Genomic DNA, 24966 nt, shown 5'->3' on the forward strand with positions numbered 1-24966 from the left:
TTTCTACTCCCATGAAGCTGCGACTGGTGAAGCACCCAGACAACAGTTATTGTATGCGCAGTCCCTTCCATCTCAACCACGGAAATGTGTGACTCCACCAGAGTTGTCATAGGTCGCTTGGTGGCCTCCCTCACTAGTCCCCTTCTTGTACAGTCACTCAGTTTCTGAGGATGGTCTGCTCTAGGCAGATTTACAGCTGTGCCAAAATTTTTTCTATTTCTTGATGATTGACATAAGTGTATTCCAAGGGATGTTCAGTGACTTGGAAATTTTCCTGTAACCATTTCCTGACTTGTGCTTTTCAATAACCTTTTCGGGGAATTCCTCTGAGTACTCTCTTGTCTTCATGATGTAGTTTTGCCAGGATACTGAGTCACTGGCAGTTGGACCTTCCAGATACAGGTGTATTTTTACTAGTCAATTGAAACATGTTGACTGCACACAGGTCTGCAAAAACAGATCTCCATTTAACTAATCATGTGACTTCTAAAACCAATTTGCTGCACTAGTGATGATTTGGTGTGTCATGTTAAAGGGAGGGGAATGAATACTTATGCAGTCAATTATTTTGTGTTTTATGTTTGTAATTAATTTAGTTAACTTTATAGAAATCTGTTTTCACTTTGACTGGAGACTCTTTCTGTTGATCAGTGTCAAAAAAGCCAAATGAAATCCACTGTGATACATTGTTGTAAAACAATATAACATGAAAACTTCTAAGGGGGTCAATACTTTTTATAGGCACCGTATATTAACCACCCCATTTCTCTCCAACCATTGAACAGCCCACTCTAGATGAAGTTTTGGACGTGTATCCAAGATACATTGGTACTATCAACTAGAGCTGAATAATTGATTCTAATCACTGCAGGTCTGAACATTTCCAGAGCAATTTGTTTAAGGTACATGTAATCTGGTGAAACCTATGCTTGCTCATGGCCCATTTTAATTTTTCATTGGTAGAAATGTACAGGAAGATCCTGTATTTTAATTCCACATTTTTGTTCAAGTGCATTTTGGGTGCTGGATGCATTTTAAAGGCTGAAGCTTCTTGTTCCCAGAGATTCGATTATCCTGGAATGACGTAGTGCAGTCTTAACCACTTTGGCAACTTAAGACCGTAAGATATAGGAGCAGAATTAGGCCATTTGGCCCATCAAGCCTGCTCCACCATTTCATTGTGACAGATCCATTTGCCTCTCAGCCCCAGTCTCCTGGCCTCTCCCTGTAACCCTTCATGCCCTCCCTAACATTGCGCCTCCCTTTCTCACCACCCACTCGGCCTGCAAATTAACCTTTAGGGAATCCTGCACGATGACTCCCGAGAATCTTTGCACCCCAGATTTTTTTTGATTTTCCCTCCATTTAGAAAACAGTCAACACTTTTATTTCTTCTACCAAAGTACACCACCATATCTGCAAATTAACCCTTTTGTACAGGTTGTATCTTCCCCAGAAGAGAATCCAATGATCCAGAAATTTAAACCCTTGCCTCCTGTGCCACTTGCTCAGCCATCCATTCCTCTGCCTTATTCTTACCCTCACTGGCATGTGTCACAGGCAACAATCCAGCGATCATTGCTCTGGAGGTCCTGCTTTTCAGCTTTCTACCCAGCTCTCTAAGATCTCTTTCTGGACCTCTTCGCCATTCCTATCCATGTCATTGGTGCCAATGTATGCCAAGACTTCTGGCTGCTCACCCTCCCCCTTTAGAATGCTGTGGATGTGATCAGAGACATCCCTGACCCGGGCACCTAGGAAACAGCATGCTGTCTGGGTGTCTATTGCGTCCACAGAATCTCATCTCTATTCCTCTATGGAATCTCCTATCACTGCTGCAGTCCTCTTCACCTGTCTTCTCTTCTGTGCCAGAGACCCATTTGTTGTGCCCCTCTCCCCAGTAGGTCATCCCCCTCAACATTATCCAAAACAGTATACTTGTGCCGTTCTCTCAATAATTAGGTGTGCTCTGCACTGTCTGCCCATTTACCTTACTTCTCCTGACAATCACCCAGTTACCTGCCTCTTGCATCCCTGGGGTGACTACCTCTCTGTAGTTCCTATCTATCATTTCCTTGGCCTCGCATTAGGGTTAGCTACAGCTGCAGTTCCTTAACACATTCTCTGAGGAGCTGCAGCCTGGTGCAGCAGGTGTAGATGTGGTTGTCTGGCAGGCTGTAGGTGACCTAGAATTCCCACTTCTTACACAGGGAACATAACACAACCCCAGCATCAGTCTCATTCCTCGAACTATGCCGTAACGTAAGAGGGAGAAGAAACTTAGCAGATACTTACCCTGCACTCACCTAAACCTGATAAGTCAAAGCCTCCCAACTCTACCACTGGCCCAGCCCAACAATGGCTGCTCTGCTTGACCCTGCCCTTTTGTAGTTCACCCTTCCTAATGAATCCCGTTCACTGGCTGGTCACTGTTCAAACTCCAAACACTGCAAAGCGCTGCTGTTTTAATCTTGCATCACAGTTGTGTGTGAAGTTGCCTCTTCTCGTGCTCCTGTTCACAGGCTGCAGTTCAAACTTGACTAATATTATGGTAATGATGTCAAAGAAAAAGGTATTTTGGCACCATTATTTATAAGTTTTTAACCTTTTTACATTACTCTATTTTTCAAAGTCAAAGTAAGTTTATTAGCACAGTACATATATGTCATCATTTACTATCCTGAGAATTTTGCGGGCATTTGCAGTAGATGAAATATACACAATAGAATTGATGACAAACTACTCAAAAAGGCAGACAAACAACCAATATACAAAAGACAACAAATTGTGCAATTACAAAAAAAAAAACAAAATAACGATAATGGATAAATTATATTGAGAACATGAGTTGTAGAGTCCTTGAAAGTGAGTCCATGGTTGTAGAATCAATTTATTGTTGGGATGTCTGAGGTTATGCACAGTGCTTTAGGATCCTGATGGTTGAAGAGTAATATCTGTTCCTGAACCCTGTGCTTTGGGACTTGAGGCTCCTGCACCTCCTTCCCGGCAGTGAGAAGGGACCATGGCCTGGATAGTGGGGAATGATGAATGCTGCTTTCCTGTGACAGCACTCCCTGCAGATGTGCTCGATGGTGGGGGTGGTTGGGCTTTACCTGTGGTAGATTGGGCTGTATCCACTATTTTTTGTAGACTTTTCCATTCAGGGGCTTCAGTGTTCCATATCTGGCCACTGGTATTTCCTCACCACAGTGGTCCCCAACCACCGGGCCGCTGACCAGTACCGGGCCGCAAAGCATGTGCTACTGGGCCACGAGGAAACAATGTGATTTGGCGATATGAAACGATATGAGTCAGCTGCGCCTTTCCTCATTCCCTGTCACGCCCACTGTTGAACTTGAATGCACGCAAGGTCATGATGCAGGTGAAGTCATTACCTACGCGAGGTCATCAGTCGCCTAAACGCAGTGATGTGATACCCTCACACCAGGGATCACTGGTTGGCTTCGGGTAACCGGCCACCTCGCGCGTCTGGTGGGAAGTGCCGTTGCTACTGACCTGGAGAGCGGACAGATGGGAGCCACCTCTAAACCTGTTTAGCACACCGAATGTTTGTGGGGAACTTGGTGCTAAAATATTCGCAGATGACCTAATTCGGGCTCAGGATTTCGTAAGTAGCAGAGCAGCTACCTCGCTGCAATCTACTGAAAGTCATCCCTCGAGCCAAACTTTTGTTGGCCGACAGATCCTACCGACCTACAAGGACGGGGTGGGCGGGGGAGGCGCCCTGTCGCAGTCCTCGCTCGGTCGCTTTCTCAGGACTGCAACAGCCGTGGCCCCGGCACAGGGACCTCCGGCCCTTACCATGTCCTCTCACTGGTGTATTGCAGTGACTTTGTGTGCATACAAGGAAAGTATGTGCTGTGTTCAATATTAAATTTGTTAGATAAACCCTTTTAGAAACAAAATTGAGTGTATTAGCCACTTATAAGTGACTTATAGTTGACTTAATCACCTATATTCTGGTCATGATTAACACCACCCCCCACACCCCCCCCCCCCCCCAAGTCGGCTGGTCCACAAAAATATTGTCAATATTAAACCAGTCGCGGTGGAAAAAAGGTTGGTGACCCCTGCCTTACCAGGCCATGATACCACCAGTCAATATAGTCTCCACTGTGCATCTGTAGAATTGTACAAAGTTTTGGATGACATAAAGAATTTTATGCTATTCCTTGAAAAAGGCTAATTAATGTTGCCATTAATTTTGCTGTAGATATTATACTTGTTACATTTACGTATTATTTCTTTCAATAATCTGTGTTCCCGGTAATATTTTCAGCTTCTGCCACGCGAACAGATGCACCTCAGTAAGAGATCTGTGTAATCGGTGCTCAAGTGTATGAAAATTAAAGGAATATGAATTAGAGTGAAGAATTTGCTCCTATTTTAACAATTGAGCTGAAGAAAAATGTATTTGTTTTTCCCAAATCAGATGAACAGCAGGATTTTCATCCAGAAGAGTATTTTTCCCTATTAACATTACAAATATAATTAGTATTCCCTTTAATTGGAACAGTCTGAGATCAACAGCAGAAATTAATAAAAACCTATACATGGAAAGTGACAGTTACTTTTGGTCTGTAGGTCATGAAGTTTACTTCCTGAACGATAACACTATTTCTGTTGCTATTCTTCAAAATTCTGTTAGAAGGCACATGTGTGGTTTAAATTTGCCATGTTGTTTCAGATTTGCCATTCAAAACTTTTGGGTCAAATAGGACGCTCTTCTGTGAAGCCTCGCATGACACTTTTCTGAGAAACCTGAACCTCAATTTCTGCATTCCTCGATGCAAATATTTTTAACTTGCGAGTATTTGGTTCCGGGGAAATTCAAGCAAACATAAGTAGAATTCTGTGTTCATCCCAGGCTACAGAGACAAAGGTGGTACTGTGTAACCTGGCAGAGTACAGTGACCTTGCTAGTATTGCAGAAAATTCAGCTTCAATGTAAGACCTTAATATATAGAACACCATCAGGCCATTCAGGCCATTGAATCTGCTCTGCCATTTCCCTCAGCCCCACAATCAATGCGTAGGACCACAATCTTGCAGAACTTAATGCTACTATATAAAATTGCAAGAAGCATGAGGTTGTTATTGTAGGTGATTTTAACTTTCCATATACTGACTGGGCCATATTGTAAAAGGGCTAGATGAGATGGAGTCTGTCAGATGTGATGGGGAAATTTTCCTTCATCAGCACAACGAGAGAGCATGCAATACTGAATCTGCTATTGGGGAATGAGACAGGGCAGGTGACAGAAGTCTGTGTAGGGGAACACTTTGCATCCAGTGACCACAATGCCATTAGTTTCAAAATAAATATGTAAAGGGACAGGTCTGGTCTGTGGGTTGAGATTCTAAATTGCCAGTTTTGATGGTATCAGAAAGGATCTGGCAAGTGTGGATCGGGACCGGCTGTTTCCTGGCAAAGCTGTACTTGGAAAGCGGGAGGCCTTCAAAAATGAAATATTGAGAGTACAAAGCTTGTGTGTGCCTGTCAGAATAAAAGATTAAGTTAACAAGCATAAGGAGCCTTGGTTTTCAAGAGATATTGAGGTCCTAGTTAAGGAAAAAAAGAGGTGCATAGCAGACATAGACAAGTAGGAAAAAAATGAGTTGTTAATGGAGTGCAAGAAATGCAGGAGAACACCTCAGGAAGGCTAAAAGCAGGCATGAGGTTGCTCTAGCAGACAAGGTGAAGGAGAATCCGTAGACATTCTACAGGTATGATGAGAGCAAAAGGATTGCTTGGGACAAAAATGGTCCTCTGGAAGACCAGAATGGTAATTCTTGTGTGGAGCCAAAACAGATGGGGGAGATTAAGCACATTCTTTGCATCTGTATTTATTCAGGACATGGATAACAGAGATTATAGAATGAGGCAAAGCAGCATCAACTTCATGGACCCTGTGCAGATTACAGAAGAGGAGGTGTTTCATACCCTGAGGAAAATCGGGTTAGATAAATCCCAAGGGCCTGACAAGGTGATCCCTTGAACCTTACAGGAAGCAAGTGCAGAAATAGCTGGGGCCCTAGCTGAGATATTTAAAACATCCTTGGTTACAGGAGAGGTACCAGAGGATTGGAGGATAGCTGATGTTGTTCTGCTGTTTGTAAAGAAAAAAGCTCTAAAAATAAACCAGAAAATTATAAGCTGGTGAGCCTGACATCGGTTGTGGAAAATTACTGGAAGGTATTCTAAGGGACGGGATCTATAAGTATTTGGATAGACATGGACTGATCAAGGATAGTCAGCATGGCTTTGTGCATGGTAGGTCATGTCTAGCCAATCTTAGGACACTGAGGTGTGTGGTAAAACAAGGGGATCTGGAAATACAGGTACATAATTTGTTGAAAGTGGTGGCACAGCTAGGGTCGTAAAGAAAGCTTTTGGCACGTTGACTTTCATAAATCAAAGTATTGAGTACAGAAGATGGGATGTTATGCTGAAGTAGTATAAGACATTAATGAGGCCCAACTTGGAGTATTGTGTGCAGTTTTAGTCTCCTACCTACAAGAAAGATGTAGGCAGGTTGAAAGAGTGCAGAGAAAATTTACAAGGTTGTTGCTGGGTCTGGAGGACCTGAATTATAAGGAAAGGGCTGTATTCTTTAGAACAGGGTTTCTCAATCGGAATTCCGTGGAAGACTGAGGTTCTGTGAGCAGTTGCTAGGGGTTCCATGAGAGATCCTGATTTTTTTTTTAAACAAAACATCGTTTTTTGAACTTTGCGCAACGCACAATGCTAGCGCTCACAGTGGTGGGCAGTGACCAAGCAGTCCTGTTAGCAGTCTCTTAGCCCAGTATGGCAGTGCGCAGTAGGGCCGTGTTTATTTGCTTGAGTCCATTCTCAGTTTTTGACATGAGATAGGGGAGGCCGCTGATAATTGAGCACTGTATTGCGCGGGGGGCGGTCAATCAGCTGATGAGGTTAAAGTGCATTTTCCAAGCATTGAACGGACTCCCCCAAACTTGGGCTGTGACGTCAGCCTCTCCCTTCCAAACTACCTCCCCCAACTTCCCCTTGCGTGCTGTGGACTGACTTCACTATTCAACGTTGTCAGTAATTTTTCATTTTAATTAAAATCAATTTATAACCTTTATTTAAATTAAATCTGCCAAGCCTACCTTTGGAAAAATTGAATCCCAGTTTTGCTTAAGCCAGTTATTTAACAGAAATTTATTATGTTTGCCCTATGAGTTTTTAAAATTTACAAAGGGAAAGAAAGAGTAATTTCAAGAAAAATAAACTAAGCTTAACTACCTTTTTTTTCAAGAAAGGTTGGCTAAAAATCCATTCTCTACTCAAAAGTGTTGACAATTATTTTTGGATTATATCTACAGTTTACCGAGGACAATAATGTACAGTAAGCTGTAGATATACTATTTTTTACACAGGGGTTCCTCGAGACCTGAAGTTTATTTTGAGGGTTCCTCCAGGGCAGAAAGGTTTAGAACTTAGAAGATTGAGAGGAGGTTTTATAGAGGTAGACGAAATTATTGAGGTATATAGATAGGGTGAATGCAAACAGGCTTTTTCCACTTTGGTTGGGTGGGACTGCAACCAGAGGTCATGGATTAAGGGTGAAAGGTGATAAGTTTAAGGGGAATATGAGGAGAAACTTCTTCACTCAGAGTTGTGAGAGTGTGGAATGAGCTGCCAGCACAAGTGATGCATGTGAGCTTGATTTCAACATTTAGGAGAAGTTTGGATAGGTACATGATAGTAGGGATTTGGCATGCTATGGTCCTGGTGCGGGTCGATGGGAGTTGGCAGTTAAAATGGTTTTTTTAGCATGGGTTAGATGGGCCAAAAGGCCTGTTTCTGTGTTGTACTTCTCCATGACTGATTCTAAACTATTTAATGAAAAAAATAGAGAAAAGAGAACAGGATGACTTGTCTGCTAGTTTTAATTTTATGTGACCTACAATATATTTATATCGCATTTTCTCCTGACATAAGGTCAGTTGGCCCATGAAGTTCTGTGCCAGCACTCAAAGCAATCTGATCAATATAATTTTTTATTCAGTTAACATAATTTTATACTTCCCTGTGCTTTTCACAACTTTTCCTTAATCTTTTCTATTCCATCTGGAAATAAAGTGTCTTAGTCTTGGATGTCCGTCAGTTGCTTAGTTGGTTTAAAAAAAAAATCCCATCAATTCCATTTCTTCACTTATGTCCATCGTCTCTCCCCGATTGTCCTACTACCCATCTATATTAGGAGTAATTTTACAGTAACCTGTTAATCCAACAACTAGCACATCTTTGGATTGTGGGTGGAAACCTGAATACCCAGGGCAGAAACCCCCTCCAAGGAAAATGTGCAAACTCTACACAGCTTGATTAAACTGGGGTCACTTGAACTATGAAGCACTAGAGTGAGGAGTGTGCAGAAAGGATTCAGGCTAAGCAAATGGGTGAGGGCAGGATGATGAAATATTACATAGTGCCTTTAGTAAATATTCACTCCCATTGGAAGTTTTCATAAAAACATAGAAAAACGACAGCAAAATACAGGCCCTTCGGCCCACAATGCTGTGCTGAACATGTGCTTACGTTACGGATGACCTAGGGTTACCCATTTTTCATGTTTTATTGTATCACAGTAGATTTAATTTTGCTTTTCTGGCACTGATCAACAGAAAAAGACTATTTCGTGTCAAAGTGAAACAGATCTCTACAAAGTGATCTGAATTAATTACAAATATAAAACAAAGTTGGCTGCATAAATATTCATCCCTTGACATCAATATTTCGTAGATGCACCTTCGGCAGAAATTACAGCCTTGAGTCTGTGTGGACAGGTCTCTATCAGATTTGCACATGTGGACACTGCAGTTTTTCCCCATTCTTCTTTACAAAACTGTTCAAGCTGTGTCAGATTGCATGGGGATCATGAGTGAACAGCCATTTTCAAGTCCAGCCACACATTCCCAATTGGATTGAGGTCTGGACTCTGACTTGGCCACTCCAGGACATTAATTTTGATGTTTTTAAGCCATTCCTGTATAGATGTGGCTTTATGCTTGGGGTTATTGTCTTGCTGGAAAACAAATCTTCTCTCAAGTTGCAGTTCTCTGGCACACTGCATCAGGTTTTCCCCCAGGATTTCCCTGCATTCACTTCACCCTCTCTTCACAAGCCTTCCAGGGCCTGCTGCAGTGAAGAATCCCCAATGTGTGGTGCAGCTACGGCCATGCTGTGTTCTTGATGGTATGGGGTGTTGGCTTACACCAATCATAGCACTTAGTCTGATGGCCAAAAAGCTCAATTTTGGTTTCATCAGACCATAGAACACTCCCTCTGACTTCAGAGTCTCCCACATACCTTCTGGCAAACTCTCGCCAAGATTTCATGTGAGTTTTTCCAACAGTGGCTTTCTCTTTGCCACTCTACCATAAAGCTGAACTGTTGAAGCACCCGGGCAGCAGCTGTTGTATGCACCATCTCTGCCATCTCAACCACTGAAGTTTGTAACTCCTCCAGAGCCTTCACAGGTCTCTTCGTGGCCTCCCTCACTTGTCCCCTTATTGAACGGTCACTCGGTTATTGAGGATGGCCTACTCTAGGCAGATTTACAGATGTGCCATATTTTTTCTATTTCTTGATCATTGACTTATCTGTACTCCAGGGGATAATCAGTGACTTGGAACTTTTCTTTTCTCCATCTCCTGATTTGTGTTTTTCAGAGTTGCTTGGAAGTGTTCTTGTCTTCATGGTGTACTTTTTGACAGGTTACTGACTCACCAGCAGTTGGACCTTACAGATAGAGGTGTATTTTTACTACAGTCAGTTGAAACACCTTGACTGCACAGAGGTCTCCAAAAACGGATCTCCATTTAAATAATTATGTGACTTCTAGAACCAATTTGCTGCACCAGTGATGATTTGGTGTGTCGTATTAAATGGGAAGGGTTAATATTTATGCAATCAATTATTTTGTGTCTTATATTTGTAATTAATTTAGATCGCTTGGTAGAGATCTCTTTTCACTTCGACAGAAGAGTCATTTTCTATTGATAAGGGTCAAAAAAGCCAAATTAAATTCACTGTGATTCAATATTATAAAACAATAAAACATGAAAACTTCCAAGGGGTGTGAATTCTTTTTATAGGCACTGTATCATTTTGTATGAAAAAAAATAGGTGAATTATGCAGTAATTTTGAGAGATTCAATGTTGATCAATGTTAAGAAAAACCAGAGTTTTCTTGTACATTACTTAATTAAAGGAAACATTCAGATATATCAAGCGGTTAGTAGAGATAATGGCTTTTATTTCAAGAGAAAATTAGTACAAGATTAAGAAACATCTTGCTTCAAGTATATAGGGTTTGGGAAACAGCATCTGGAATATTCTGTACAGATTTAGTCTCCCCCACACCTGTTTGTGACAGAAGGTATTGCACATTGATCCTGGGATGGCTTTTTTGGTGCATCAGGGTGAGTAGGCATACTAGGCCTCTGTTTTCTTGAGCTTAGAGGAATGAGAATTGATTTCACTGAAGCATCCAGAAATTCCTTAGGGCCTTTAATAAGGTACATGCAAAAGTTGATTCTCCTGGTTGTGTCTAGAACTAAAGGTCAGTCTCAAACAAAAAAGTCAGCCATTCAAGACAGAAATGATGGGAAATTGTTCATCCAGAGGGTATAAATTCACAATTCTCTGTCCAAAAGTGCTGAAGTGTATCAATTGCACAGTATACTTAAGATGGAGACTGATGGTTAATTGGATATTAAAGACATCAGGTGATATGGAAAATTGCACTGTGGTAAAAGATCAGCTGTATTCTAAAGGAATGACAGACCAGGCTGTGGTGAACTACATATACCTGTCTGGACACGCCCCCCTGCTGACTGCTCCTGTGGCTCCTCCCACGGACCCCGGTATAAAGGCGATTGGGGACACCGCCTCGGCCTCAGTCTCCAGGATGTAGTGTGGTGGTCAATTGCTGCTTGTTCTTTCTTCCAGCCAATAAAAGCCTATATCTCGCCTCACGTCTCCGAGAGTTATTGATGGTGCATCAATTTTATTGGCTGAAAGTTTTAAAACATGGAAAGTATTTTATGTCCGGAAAAATTAGACTTGGACCCCCAAGCTCCAGAAGCAGCTCTTGCCTTTGAACTCTGGCTTGCATGCTTCCAATCATACTTGGAAGCGATTCCAGTGACTGAGCCTGCCACAATGTACAAAATCCTCCTATCCAGAGTAAGTCCGAAAGTATTCTCCCTTATCAGAGACCTGCCAACCTACCAAGGGGCACTGGACGCCCTCAAAAGACAGTACCTGCGGCCAATGAACACCGTCTACGCAAGACATCACTTAGCGACGTGGCGACAGTGACCCGGCGAGTCGAGCGGGGAGTTTCTCCGAGCCCTGCAGACACTCGTGTGGGCATGCAACTGCAGAGGACTGACGGCGGAACAACATGCAGAGCTGCTAGTACGAGATGCCTTCGTTACGGGGATCAGGTCAGTGTACGTGTGCCAGCGGCTGCTGGAAAATGCCGATCTTACGTTACGCTTGGCGATCGAGACGGCCAACACACTGGAGGCTGCTCTGCACAACGCTGATGCTGTCCAGCCGCACGATCCCCTGCCGGTTCCATGGACGCTGCAGACCCCGCCGCCGCCAGTTCCCGCGAGCGAATTCACCACCGCCGCTGCCAGTTGCGAGTCCACGAACTCCCCGAACCCGACCACAGCTGCTGCCAGTTGCAAGTCCGCGTGGTGTTACTTCTGCGGACTCAAAAAGCACCCCCGAAAACGCTGCCCGGCCCGAGAAGCTACCTGCTCCAGCTGCGGGAAGAAGGGCCATTTTGCCAAGGTCTATAAGTCGGAACCACGAACGGGGTCGGGCAGCGCTGCGTGTGAGGCATGGGGGCCGCCATCTTGCCTGCCCACTTCGTGCGAGGCATGGGGGCAGTCATCTTTGTCGGTGCCGCCACGCCCCGCCTCCGACCCGCTGGTGCTTACCGGGCACCAAGACGGCGGTTCAACTCTGGCCTCCGTAACCCTCGACCAAAGCGCCCCACACCAGCTTGCAAGGTCAATGATGGACATCCTGGTGGAGGGGCACAGGACTAGCTGCCTGTTTGACACGGGCAGCACTGAGAGTTTTATTGACCCGGACACGGTGCAACGCTGCGGACTCGTGACACGGCTGGTAAGCCAGAGGGTCACCATGGCTTCTGGGTCGCATTCCACAGACATCCAGGGGGGTTGTGTAGCGACATTGGTGGTGCAGGGCACAGAATATCGGGACTTTGCGCTACTGGTCATGCCTCAACTGTGCGCGCCTGTGCTATTGGGGCTGGACTTCCAGAGCCATCTCGAAAGTGTGACTATGGCATATGAAGGGCCCCTCCCACCACTCTGTCAGGAATCCTCAGTTTTGTGGGACTTCGTCATATACCCCGTTACCGCACACACATACACACCGAACCACACATCCCACCCAGCACCATGCCAACAGCTGCGCTACTGACACCACTTGCAGCCTCTCCACCCTCAAGATCCCTCCCCCACCGCTGTTCGCCAACCTGACCCCCGACTGTAAACCTGTGGCAACTAAAAGCAGGAGGTACAGCGCTGGGGACAGGGCCTTCATTCAGTCGGAGGTGCAGCGGCTGCTCAGGGAGGGGATCATTGAGCCAAGCACAAGTCCTTGGAGGGCCCAGGTGGTTGTTGTTCGGACCGGGCAGAAAATTAAGATGGTCGTGGACTATAGTCAAACCATCAATTGGTTCACGCAGCTTGACACGTACCCCCTACCCCGCATCGCAGATATGGTCAACCAGATAGCTCAGTACAAGGTGTACTCGACAATAGATTTGAAATCCTCTTATCAGCAGCTCCCCATCCACCCAGAGGACCGCCCCTACACCGCCTTCGAGGCGGGCGGCAGGCTCTATCACTTCCTGCGCGCCCCCTTCGGTGTCACAAATGGTGTCTCTGTCTTCCAGAGGGAAATGGACCGGATGGTGGACCAGTGCCAACTGAAGGCCACATTTCCCTATCTGGATAACATCACCATCTGTGGTCACGACTGGCTGGATCACAACGCCAACCTCCAACGATTTTTCCAAGTGGCCAAAGCCCTGAACCTTACTTACAACAGGGATAAGTGTGTGTTCGGAACCACCCGACTCGCTATCCTTGGGTATGTCGTGGAGAACGGGGTCATTGGCCCTGATCCTGACCGTATGCGCCCCCTGTTGGAACTCCCTCTTCCCACCACCCTCAAAGCCCTCAGACGGTGCCTGGGCTTCTTTTCCTATTACGCCCAATGGGTCCCCCATTACACAGACAAGGCCCGCCCCCTGGTCAAGTCTACCACTTTTCCCCTCTCTGCCGAGGTCCGCGCAGCCTTCAGCTGCATTAAAGGGGACATTGCCAAAGCAACGATGCATGCGGTGGACGAGACCATTCCCTTCCAAGTAGAGAGTGACGCCTCCGACTTCGCGCTGGCTGCTACCCTCAATCAGGCAGGCAGGCCAGTAGCATTCTTCTCTCGTACCCTTCAATGCCCTGAAATTCGGCACTCCGCGGTGGAGAAAGAAGCCCAGGCCATAGTGGAAGCTATTAGGCACTGGAGGCACTATCTCGCCGGCAAAAGGTTCACCTTGCTGACCGACCAGCGCTCAGTTGCGTTCATGTTCAGCAACCAACAGCGGGGCAAAATCAAAAATGATAAAATTTTGCGGTGGGAATAGAACTCTCCACCTACAACTATGATATCCTGTACCGGCCTGGAAGGCTCAATGAGCCCCCTGATGCCCTATCCCAAGGAGCTTGCGCCAGTGCGCAGCTCGACCAGCTATACGCCCTCCATGCAGATCTTTGCCACCCGGGGGTCACCCGATTTTACCATTTTGTGAAAGCCCGGAACCTGCCTTACTCCCTTGAGGACATCAGGATGATGACCAGGGACTGCCAAGTCTGCGCTGAGTGCAAACCGCACTTCTACCGTCCTGAAAAGGCGCAACTTATCAAGGCCACCCGCCCCTTTGAGCGACTGAGTGTTGACTTTAAGGGCCCCCTTCCCTCCACCGACCACAATGTCTACTTTCTCAACATTATCGACGAGTACTCGCGGTTCCCCTTTGCCATCCCCTGCCCCGACACCACTGCCACGTCTGTCATAAAAGCCCTGCGCCAGCTCTTCACTCTGTTCGGATATCCCTGCTATATCCACAGTGATAGAGGGTCCTCCTTTATGAGTGACGAGCTGCGCCAGTACCTGCTGGCTAGGGGCATTGCTACTAGTAGGACCACGAGTTACAATCCCAGGGGAATGGACAGGTGGAGAGGGAGAATGCCACAGTGTGGAAGGCCACACTTTTAGCCCTTATGTCAAAAAGGTTGCCGGTCTCTTGATGGCAGGAGGTCCTCCCCGAGGCACTCCACTCTATCCGCTCCCTGTTATGTACATCCACCAATGCCACCCCTCACGAGCGCCTATTTTCCTTTCCCAGGAAGTCTGCCACTGGGACCACCCTACCGGCTTGGCTGACATCCCCAGGGCCAGTGCTGCTCCGGAAACATGGGAGGAGCAATAAATACTCCCCGCTGGTCGAGAGGGTTCACCTACTACATGTGAACCCCCAGTATGCCTACGTGGTCTTACCTGATGGGCGGGAGGACACGGTCTCCGTCCGCGGCCTGGCGCCCGCAGGAGCAACAGACCACTACCCCGAACACTCCACAGTAACTATGAACCCTGTACCCGAGGTGACACTGCGCACACCGAGCCCTACACAGACTCCTCACGACACTCCTATACCGGGCGTCTCGTACGCGTATATACCAGGCGCCTCGCACACGCATGAGGGATCACTGACGCCTAGTGGGCTGACACCTCCAGTCAGGCTGGAACCAGCACAACCACCGTCTCCGGTGCAATCATCACCGACACCTGTGCAATCACCACCGGTGCTACGTAGATCGCAGCAACAGATTCGACCACCTGATAGACTTAACCTGTAAATATACTTGTAAGAAACTTCACCCCATGGGGACTCTCTTTTAAAACAAAGGGGGGTGAATGTGGTGAACTACATATACCTGTCTGGACACGCCCCCACTGCTGACTGCTCCTGTGGCTCCTCCCACTGACTGTGGCTCCTCCCACAGACCCCGGTATAAAGGCGATTGGGGACACCGCCTCGGCCTCAGTCTCCAGGATGTAGTATGGTGGTCAATTGCTGCTTGTTCTTTCTTCCAGCCAATAAAAGCCTATATCTCGCCTCACATCTCCGAGAGTTATTGATGGTGCATCACAGGCATAAGAGGCCAAATGTTCTACTCCTGTTGCTGTGTTTTATATTCTTGTGTTCCTTCTGGTTTGAAGGCATTCAACCTCGGCTCACTTTCTGTCCTGTCAGTATAGTCAGATTCGGGACCCATCTTGTAGGTAAGAGTCCCATCCCTTCAGCTTCCTCCTATTTTTTATTTGATCTGGGTTTTTTTCTGTCTCATTTCTCTTTTTTACCTGTTTTATAATTTGCAACGATTTCTCAACTGTGATGTGGTCAATAAGTAGATCTTGACAAGTTTCAGCACTGTTCATATACCTACACAATAATAAACTCTTTCAATGTAGTATGCAATGTGTCAAGAACAGTAGGTGGATGGAGTTACAGAGGATTCTGGTTAATTGGTCCATCAGTTAATCAAGGTAACTGCTTATTTGGGACAACACTTAAAATCTTATCAAGAAAATGGTTGAGATTCCTTTTGTTTATTTGGGACACTATGCCTCCTAATTTGTTTAACAGACTGTTGCCAAACAATTTCTAACTCATGTCAGTCGTGTGACATGTGTGGCTGTTAGATGCTACACTGTGCTTAGAGTGAACAGTTTTTAAATAGCATCATTTGCGTGTGTTTGTGTTCAAAGAGCAGTGATTTTTATCACTGATAGTTGGCGAGAAATAAGCTGTAAGACAATTTTGAATTAATTTGCTCACTGCGGTTTCAAGCATTCGGGCTTGAAGATGATAGAAACATCTGGGAGTGAAAATGAAACTATTTCACTACCTCAAGTTATGAACTACAAAAAATTTGAAGGTATCAGCAATCATCTTGAATGTTACAATGAAAATGAAGATCTGGGGATGCAATATAAAGCATTGTATGAAGGCAGCCCATTATCTGCACATGGTGGTTGTGCTAATTTTGTTCATCTGCAGTCAATCGAAAGAAGATAGCAGTGTGCTGGTTGTCCATCATACCTGATGATGACAGTAGAGCTGGTGAGGGAGAGTTTTTAAAATGGAAAAGCTGTTGCACGAGGAGAGTTCCGCTCTCTTGACCTGGGAAGTCTGGGTCTAGTGGTGCAAGTAGCCATTACAAACTAGAGTCTTCACTGGTTGCAGTGGATAACCATGACTTATTATGTGCCTTATCATGCCTTTCACTCTCCACGAAGAGCTGCAGAACTGCCTTCTTGGCCATTGGATCTCACTGTTGATCTCATCTGCTCTGTCTGCCAGAGCTGACTTCACAAGCTAGGACAGGCATGTCCCTATTTCACCGGAGTCTTAGAGCCTTAGAAATGCACAGCACAGAATTGGGCCTTCAGCCCATCTATTCTATGCCAAACTGTTTAAGCTACCTACTGTGATCGACCTCCACTGGGACCATAGCCCTCCATACCCCCCTAACATCCATGTACCTATCCAAACTCCTCTGAAAAATAGAAATCAGGTTTGTATGCACCACTTATGCTAGCAGCTCATTCCACACTCTCATGACTCTCTGCGTGAAGAAGATTCCCCTCATGTTCCCCTTAAACTTTTCACTTTTCACCCTTAATCTATGACCTCTGGTTTAAGTCCCATCCAACCTCAGTGGGAAAAGGCAGCTTGCATTTACCCTATCTATACCCCTCATAATTTTGTACACCTGTATCAAATCTCTCAATCTTCCACATTCCAAGGAATAAAGTTCTAGCCTATTCAATCTTTCCTTGACCTGGCAACATCCTTGTAAATTTGCTCTCTATTCTTTCAACCGTATTTACATCTTTCCTGTAGGTAGGTGAGCAGAACTACACACAGTACTCCAAATTAGGCCTCACCAACATCTTGTACAACTTCAACATAACATCTCATATCCTGTGTTCAGTGTTTTCATTTATGAAGGCCAGTGTGCCAAAAGCTTTCTTTACAACCCTGTGACACCACTTTCACTGAATCACGGGCCAGTATTCCCTGATCCCTTTGTTCTACCGCACTCCTCAGTGCCCTGCTATTCACTGTGCAAGACCTACTCTGATTGGTCCTACCAAAATGCAGCAACCCAAACTTGTCTGCATTAAATTCCATGTGTCGTTTCTCAGCCCATTTTTCCAGCTGATCGAGATCCTGCTGCAAGCCACGATAGTCTTCCTTGCTGCCCACTATGCCCCAATCTTGGTGTCGTCCACAAACCTGCTGATTCAGTTAACCACATTATCCTCCAGGTCGTTGATATAGATCACAAATATGAGTGTGCCGACTGCCCTCACCTGTTTCAGTCTGCCTATCAAAGTGGTGTATCGTGGTGTGGCCTGTGTTGCATGCAAACAGCTACTTGAAGCTACAGGTGAGAGCTGAGTGTCTGGTGGGGACCAAAAGGTGAGCAAGCTGCCCCAGAATGGATAAGCCCCTACAGTAGAGGTGCTGCTCCTCCCTTGAACACCTCACGCACGGCAGTGTTCTCCAGAGAAATTCCTCCGTCAACATCTATTAGGAACTAATACACAGTTTTATAGTGCTCTAGTAGAATAGATAGTGCTCTAATTTGTTCTGTATTTCATTTAAATCTACAATTTGTTACTCTGTTAAATGCTTATTCGTCATTTTTGTACCTTTTCAACTGTAGCTAATTGGGGCAGCTACCTGACTGGACCAAAATGTACTGGTCCTGACATCTCCCATGAATCAAATTCACTATGTTTTCCATGTAGGTGACACTCAGAGGAGGGAAGTGGTAAGGATGGAATGCTGACTATTATTAGTTTCATAGTCAACAAATTATTTTAATGTTTTTAATGGTTTCTCCTACTCTAATTGGCAAGGTCATTGGACGAGAAAGACAGTTGCACTTGAATATACAAGAACAAAGAGTAGGTAGGAGGATGGGGAGATATCATAATAGAGTGCAAGAAGGGAGAGGGGTTGTGCCAAAAGATATTAACCCCAACCCTTACAATGATACTACACTCGGACGCTCTCAGCAGGAAATCGCATTAAAAGCACCAACTGGTAAACAGCTAATAACTCAAATGAGACTGTGGAAAAGCTGTGGAGGTTAACCCTCCAGAAAATTGTTTTTCTGTCAGATTAAGTAACCCTGTTGTCACTTTCTTCAGGTTGCAGTATTTCACAAAAAAAAGCGTAGTCAAGATTTCCTTCATATCTTGGCAATTACTTTGGCTGACACCCTGCTAAATGGCGTTCACAGCCTGGTTTTAATCATGAGCTGAGAGTTCACATGCCACACATACAAAAACAATTGAACAGAAAACATCTGGAACTTCTGTGCACTTCATCATCTGACACACTAAATTATCCCAATGGGAGTACCTTCAGCATTAAGCTTACATATCCATCATAAAGTACGACTGCATTTGTGGCAACTGTTTGTATACTCTCTGCTTCCTTTCAGAATTGTTTTTTATTTGAATGAGCTAATGAGTATCAATCAACCAAATGGCATAATTTGGGAATATTAATCCTTCCACAGGTTTACAACATTTGCAGTAGTTTGTTTCATCTGTGGGGTTATGATGGAGCAGTTGCAAAGCTGAATACTGTACACCCCATATTTAGTTTCTGCCATTTCAAAGCGATTGCCCTTAAATTGGCTACAAATTCAGCTTTGCACTTTGTGCATGTCTCTACACATTTCAGTTTTCCAACACTGTCTTAAGGACCAGAGTTATCTGCGAAAGATTTGAATTGGGGGTAGCCATACTATATATTTAAGTAGACAAAAACCCAGATTCAGCTGAAAGTACTGAATAAGGGCATCTTGTCAAATGGAGTTTACATGTTCTCCCTGTGAACACCCGAGCTTCTGGTTTTCTTTCACATCCCAGTGATCTGTGGATTAATAAGCTAATTGACCACTTTAAATTGCCTTTAGTGTGTAGGTGAGTGGTAGAATTTCAGAGGTGCCTTTGGGATGTGGGATTAATGTAATATTAGGGTAACTGAGTGGCTGATGGACCTGTTTCCGTGCAGTTCCTCCATGTGCTTCCATAACTCTGCTTTTCAGCTGCCGATACTTAGCTCTTAGGCCACATAATGTCTCTACAGTCATGGCCGTTTCAACATTGACATGCTCTGCTTTAGCTTTTGGAACTGAGTATGTTGTGTAATTTGTTTTGCGGCAGCATAGACTGCAAGACATTAAAACTGCTACAAATAAAAATAAATAGTTCAAAAGATGAATAACAGATAGTGTTCATGATTTCATGGACAATTCAGAAATTTGATAGCAGAGTGGAAGAAGCTGTTCTAAAACTGTTTAGTATGGATCCTCAGATTCCTGTTCCCTAATGGTAGGGACATGAAGACAGCTTGTCCTGGAGGATGAAAGTCCTTGGTGATGGATGCTTCTTGAGGTACTGCCTCTTGAAGATGCCTTTGATGGTGTGAAGGGTTGTGTGCAAGATGGAACTGGCAGTCTACAATCTTCTGCAGATTTTTTCAGTCCTGTCCAATGGAGGCTCCATGCCAGGATGTGATATCCAGATCCTAGTGTCCGGTTATTGACACAGCAAACAGCCTATAAATAGTTATGAATTGAAAATACTCACACAAAATCCTGAGATGGAGGCTGGATGAAGGTGTGGTTTCAAGAAGGCGCTCTTCCATGGGGTAGACCACTAGAGGGAGCCCAACTCTACTATTTTATCAACACAAGTGCTTGTACGCAGATCAAAACATTTAGTTATGTAAACAATGGGTTTCCACTTTACAATTGGCTCTTCTCTTCGTCTGAGCACTGTCTCCACGATGAGTTTCTGTAGAAATTAGTATTTCATACACCTACTTGAGTGTTCTCGCACAATGGGATAACCAGTTGCAGGAGTGATTGGAACTGAGCGCAAACCTATATTTGCCGGTGAAAAATGCAGGTAACCTTTACTCACTCGGCATTTCTCTGTTCACTGAACCATATTCGCATCCAAGCACTTTAAAATTCTTTTTCTCAAATGCCTCCAAGAGCTCATCCCTCCTGGACTCGCGAGCACCAAGACACCTCTACTTGAGCTCTGATCTGCCCAATATCCCTGATGCCAATCCACCATTTATGGACATGCTTTAAACTTTAGGATTCAATGACTCAGCGTTTCAGTATCTCCATCTTGATGATATGCCACAACATCTGCCACTTTGATTAAGCTTCTTGTACTTAGTCCTGTGGTTTTGTGTATATTGAAACACTTACGATACTCGAAAACTGCAGATAAATAAAAGTTGCTGCTGCTGTTGAAATGGATTGCTCTTGTCAAATAAGAAATTGCCATTACCTTGTGCAAATGATAGACTGCATAAAATACATAACATTTTATAAGACAAGTATTGTTGGGTGTAATTTTCCTTTTAGTCATAATAGGCTAATTTGCAATTACCATTGCAAGTGACTGATTCATTAGTACATTAAGATGCAGCCCATTGTTAATTTAAATTCAGTTATGCAATGGATAAAAGTAGTAATTGAAATAAACGAAACTATGCTCGAGAATTTTACTGTAATTTGACTTTAAATGATGCAGCAGTATGAAGTAAATGACTTTAAATCAACAGAACTAAGCTGTTTATCGACTGGTGTTTCATAGCTAATACGATAGCTTCTTTAACATGTTAAGCGTATGCCTTTTGATCAATGATGATATCTAAGGGCCAGAAATACTAAATGTTGTGAAGGGGGATATTTCGTGCTCACAATGTAGTAACAAGGGTTTGTTCAAACTGGAACAATATAAATATTATGCATTTGCTTTATATCTTGGGAGCTCCCAAGGGACAAAATAACTATCAAAAGTCCTTTTAAAATGCAATCCTTGTCATCATATATGGAAATAGAACAGAGTTAGGGACCAAGTCAGTGAAATTGCTCAGAATTTCTTTGAATAATCCATAAAATTATGTACAAGTAAGTGTGTTAAAGCAGCACAATTAAAAAGCTGTGCACTTGTGCTGTTTTAACTCGGTGCCTGGAATGAACTAAATCCTGGCATTTCCTGTATAACCGCTGCTTTCGCCAGGTAACACCTGGTCAGATTTCTGAAATTATGTGAAACTGAGAAATAGTCCATTGTGGGAAGAGTCAGTTACATTCCCAAGGGTCTGAAATGCACAGAGCTGCATGTTGGGTTACAACTCTGGTAGATATACTTCGTCAACTGAATTTACCAGATGTTAATCTCCTAACCACCGTTTCCTAAACTGGGGACACAGCACTTTCTGTCCTGTTCCTGGTCCCAATCCACGTAGGTCCTGACCTAAATTTTGACTCTTTTTCAAAGACATATGCTAGTTTTCACACCCCAACTACAAAACAAGAGTGCCTTGGAAAGACTGCTGATTTTCATCGCACATTATTATTCTCATAAGAGAAAGATTTTTAATGAAAAAGGATCAAGTGCTTTCTTGGCATTTGTGACAAATGAATTCTCAGGCTTCCAGGCAGGTACAGGTATCAACTTTAACCAACGTTTTGGTGATAAACTCTGCCATCTTCTTCAGGGATGATTCCTAGACGTATCTAGTCCAATGGTATACGAGGGATGATTGTTAAGGTCATGGACTAAGGTAGAAGGAGTCAATTTTAGAAAGCCTAGCACATTTATTTTTCAACATAGTCCCCTCCTACATGCACATGCAGGTCAACTCTTTGAATGATTATGTAGAAAGTTTGAAGTTAATAACTCATCAGGGGTGATTGATAAGTTTGTGGCCTAAGGTAGAAGGAGATGGGTTATTAACTTCAAACTTTATACGTAATCACTCAAAGAGTTGACCTACACATGCATGTAATGAGAGCTTCATCTCCTTCTACCTAAGGCCACGAACTTATCAATCACCCCTTGTATATACCCCTGTTGTCCATCCCTCCTGATTGGTCAGTCCTCATCCTATCAGGTTTCCACTGTCCCACCTTGGTCAAAATCGTTACCTGTACCCAGCTGGAAGCCCGTGAAGAGCTGATAGATTTTAATGCTTCATTAGAATTTTTAAAATTCCTGTCACTGTTAAGATCTTCATGGATATTTGTTGTTTTTCATTCCAGAAAAACATTCCTCATTCGAATGATTGTCATGCTTTTACTGTTGTAGGCACAATAATGTCAAGAACTGCACTTAACAGCTAAAAAGAAAAAAGTTTTAGGAAAGTTCTGGTCAACTAAAAATAAAAGCACTTAATTCCCTAAGAAAGAAAGGCTGGCTGGTGTTTATGTTACAGCAAAATATTGAACACATGCCTGATTTCAATGAGAGGACTGTTCGACTTTTTTTATGCTTCCTCCCTCCAAATCTAATGACAGTTTATTAACTTTAATCATCAAAGTGAAACAAGCAAACCCAGACAGGGAACAGGCCAATGAATGTTTATCTGCTGTTTTCAAGTGCAGGTCATGGAAGGAAAATGCAAATACTATAGCTTCTGAAGCTGCAGCTAAATAGTGGTATGAGTCATATTGTTAATGATATCAAACTAACAGGAGTGACACCCAGGGATGAGGGTATTAGAGGCGGCGCGCGTGTCTAACATTCAGTGTGGGTGATTGCCTTGCATTTTTTTGTTGTGATCGCAAGACCCGAGTGGAGATCGGTGGTGTAGAATACTGCAAGTCTGATTCACTGCTTCATTGGTGAGACCAATGGCAGGGGAGCTGCACTGCCTCTGTTGTTGCACGGACAAGGTTCTTCTGCCTCAGGATTGCCAGAGCTGGCTGTGTTCCGCAGGATTCTGCGCTGGGCTGGGGACTGGGCCCACCCATGGGTGCTGCACTCCAGTGTTCACTCAGTGAAGACAAAGCTGGATCGTCATCTTCTGCAGCTGCACTTGTCTGAGATGAGGAACTGCTATGGGCTTGTTCTGCAGAAACGTGGCTCCTGGAGAAAATCCAAGCACCAGCGATCTACAGGCCACAACACTCAGGGACGGTCTGTATTATGTTTTTCTGCTATCGTGGTTATAGCTGTGTTCTGTGTGCGACTGTTGGTTCTGTGTTTTGCAGCTTGGCCCCAGATGAACACTTCGTTTGACTGTATTCATGTGAATGGTTGAGTGGCAATTAAGCTTGAACTTGAAGTACTTGCAAGTTTTAAAATATCCAAGAGCTTTGAGCAGCTTTATTTACATTGAATGAAGAGAAATCTTTTTCACGTTAATGTATCTTTATTTCATTCATGGTTTGGATGGAATGTTTTACAAGGAGGTATTAAATTCACTTGGTTGACAACCTAAATTTGATTACCAATTTTATATCAATACAATTATTAATGTTGTTCTCACAATTAATGGGGCCCAAGTTTGTTTTCAACCACAGCTCAACAACTTGAAAATATTCATCACAATTATGGTAAGTGCTGGGAAATTAGGTACAGGCATTTGGATCTGGGATTTAGTTTGGTCATAAACTGTTCATCTGGTAGATTAACTGGGTAGAATTAGTCAGCCAAGGTCCAACTCGAATGACCCAAAGCTTTTTTAGTGGGGGTGTAATAAACTCTTAATGGCTTGTGAGTTTAATTAGATAAATTATTGGGGTATGTATGCTACCATTTAACATCTCTGCTGGCAAAAGAAGGGAATGTTGTTTGATTCAGACAAGAAGCATATTGTCCAGAATTCAATTTTCTGGTACTGTTCTTTTCCAGCAGGACATATGAATGTTGATTCTGTTTATGGTGGAGAACAATGATTTGGAAAGCAAATCGTGCCTCTGGAGAAATATGAGTATCCCTGGTTACACACATTTCCAGTCAGTCACAACCCTAATGGCATCATTCCTTGGACAATGTTCCTTTAACCTTCCCTGACTGGAAAATTACTTTATCTGATTCTAAAGCAGACTTGTCATTATATACTCAAGAGTGACAATGTTTTAATCTCACTACTTTCTTTGATGCAGAGTGTTATAAAGGGAACTTCCTTGAGCAGGTCTCTGTCTAACACTGTGAATATGATTCTAGTCATTCTGCATTGATTCTCCCCAAACACTCTTCTCATTCCCGACCTCCCCCAGGCAACACCTGCAATTTCACAGCCATGTACCACAAGTCCTCTCAGTTCCTTGGCTCCAGTCTATACCCCCACCAAGTTCTGATCATTCACTCCCCCACTGGCCCCAGAGCTGTGAATTTTCTTGACCACTAGGCTGTGAACCCTGCACCACTGCAGAGAAGCTGCAGATAGTTCCCAGAGTTGGCCCAGATGGAGCAGATCTGGAAACTGTCTGCAGTGATCCAGTATGAGGATAAATGGTGAAAATCCATGCAAATGGACACAACACCTTGGAATTTTCAACTGTGGGGCCTAGGATCAGAATGGTCACGAACCCAACATGAACCTGTGCAGGTGCCAATGAATTTCTACAGGTTATTCCTAATTTTAAAAGATTAATTCAGTATGATTTCCAGGAAGAAAGAAACACAAAACAGCAGATGCTGGAATCTGGAGCAACGTACAACAAGCTAGAGGAACATAGACAATATCTGTGGACTGCAATGAACAGTCGATGATTAGGGTCAAGGCCCTTCATCTGGACTGAAAGTTAGAGGGTTAAAAGCCAATATAAGGAAGTGATGGAAAGGGGTGGAGAAAGAACTGGCATTTGATAGATGGATCCAGGTGCAGGACGTTTGATAGGCAGATGGAGAAGGGAAGAGTGGAAATGGGGACAGAGGCTGGGAGTTGACAGGTAGAGGCAATA

General features: G+C 44.0%; 1 long non-coding RNA gene across 1 annotated transcript in view; it reads left to right on the top strand.

The window, feature by feature from the left end:
* The first annotated feature begins 22855 nt into the window (after positions 1-22855).
* The window catches only part of LOC140735101 (uncharacterized), an 81326-nt gene continuing 79215 nt past the window's right edge, over positions 22856-24966 (top strand). The window contains exon 1 of the long non-coding RNA XR_012100688.1: positions 22856-23194. This is a non-coding gene — a long non-coding RNA (uncharacterized lncRNA). The remainder of the gene's footprint in view (positions 23195-24966) is intronic.

The sequence above is a fragment of the Hemitrygon akajei genome, chromosome 11 (genome assembly GCF_048418815.1).
Source record: "Hemitrygon akajei chromosome 11, sHemAka1.3, whole genome shotgun sequence".
NCBI lineage: Eukaryota > Metazoa > Chordata > Chondrichthyes > Myliobatiformes > Dasyatidae > Hemitrygon > Hemitrygon akajei.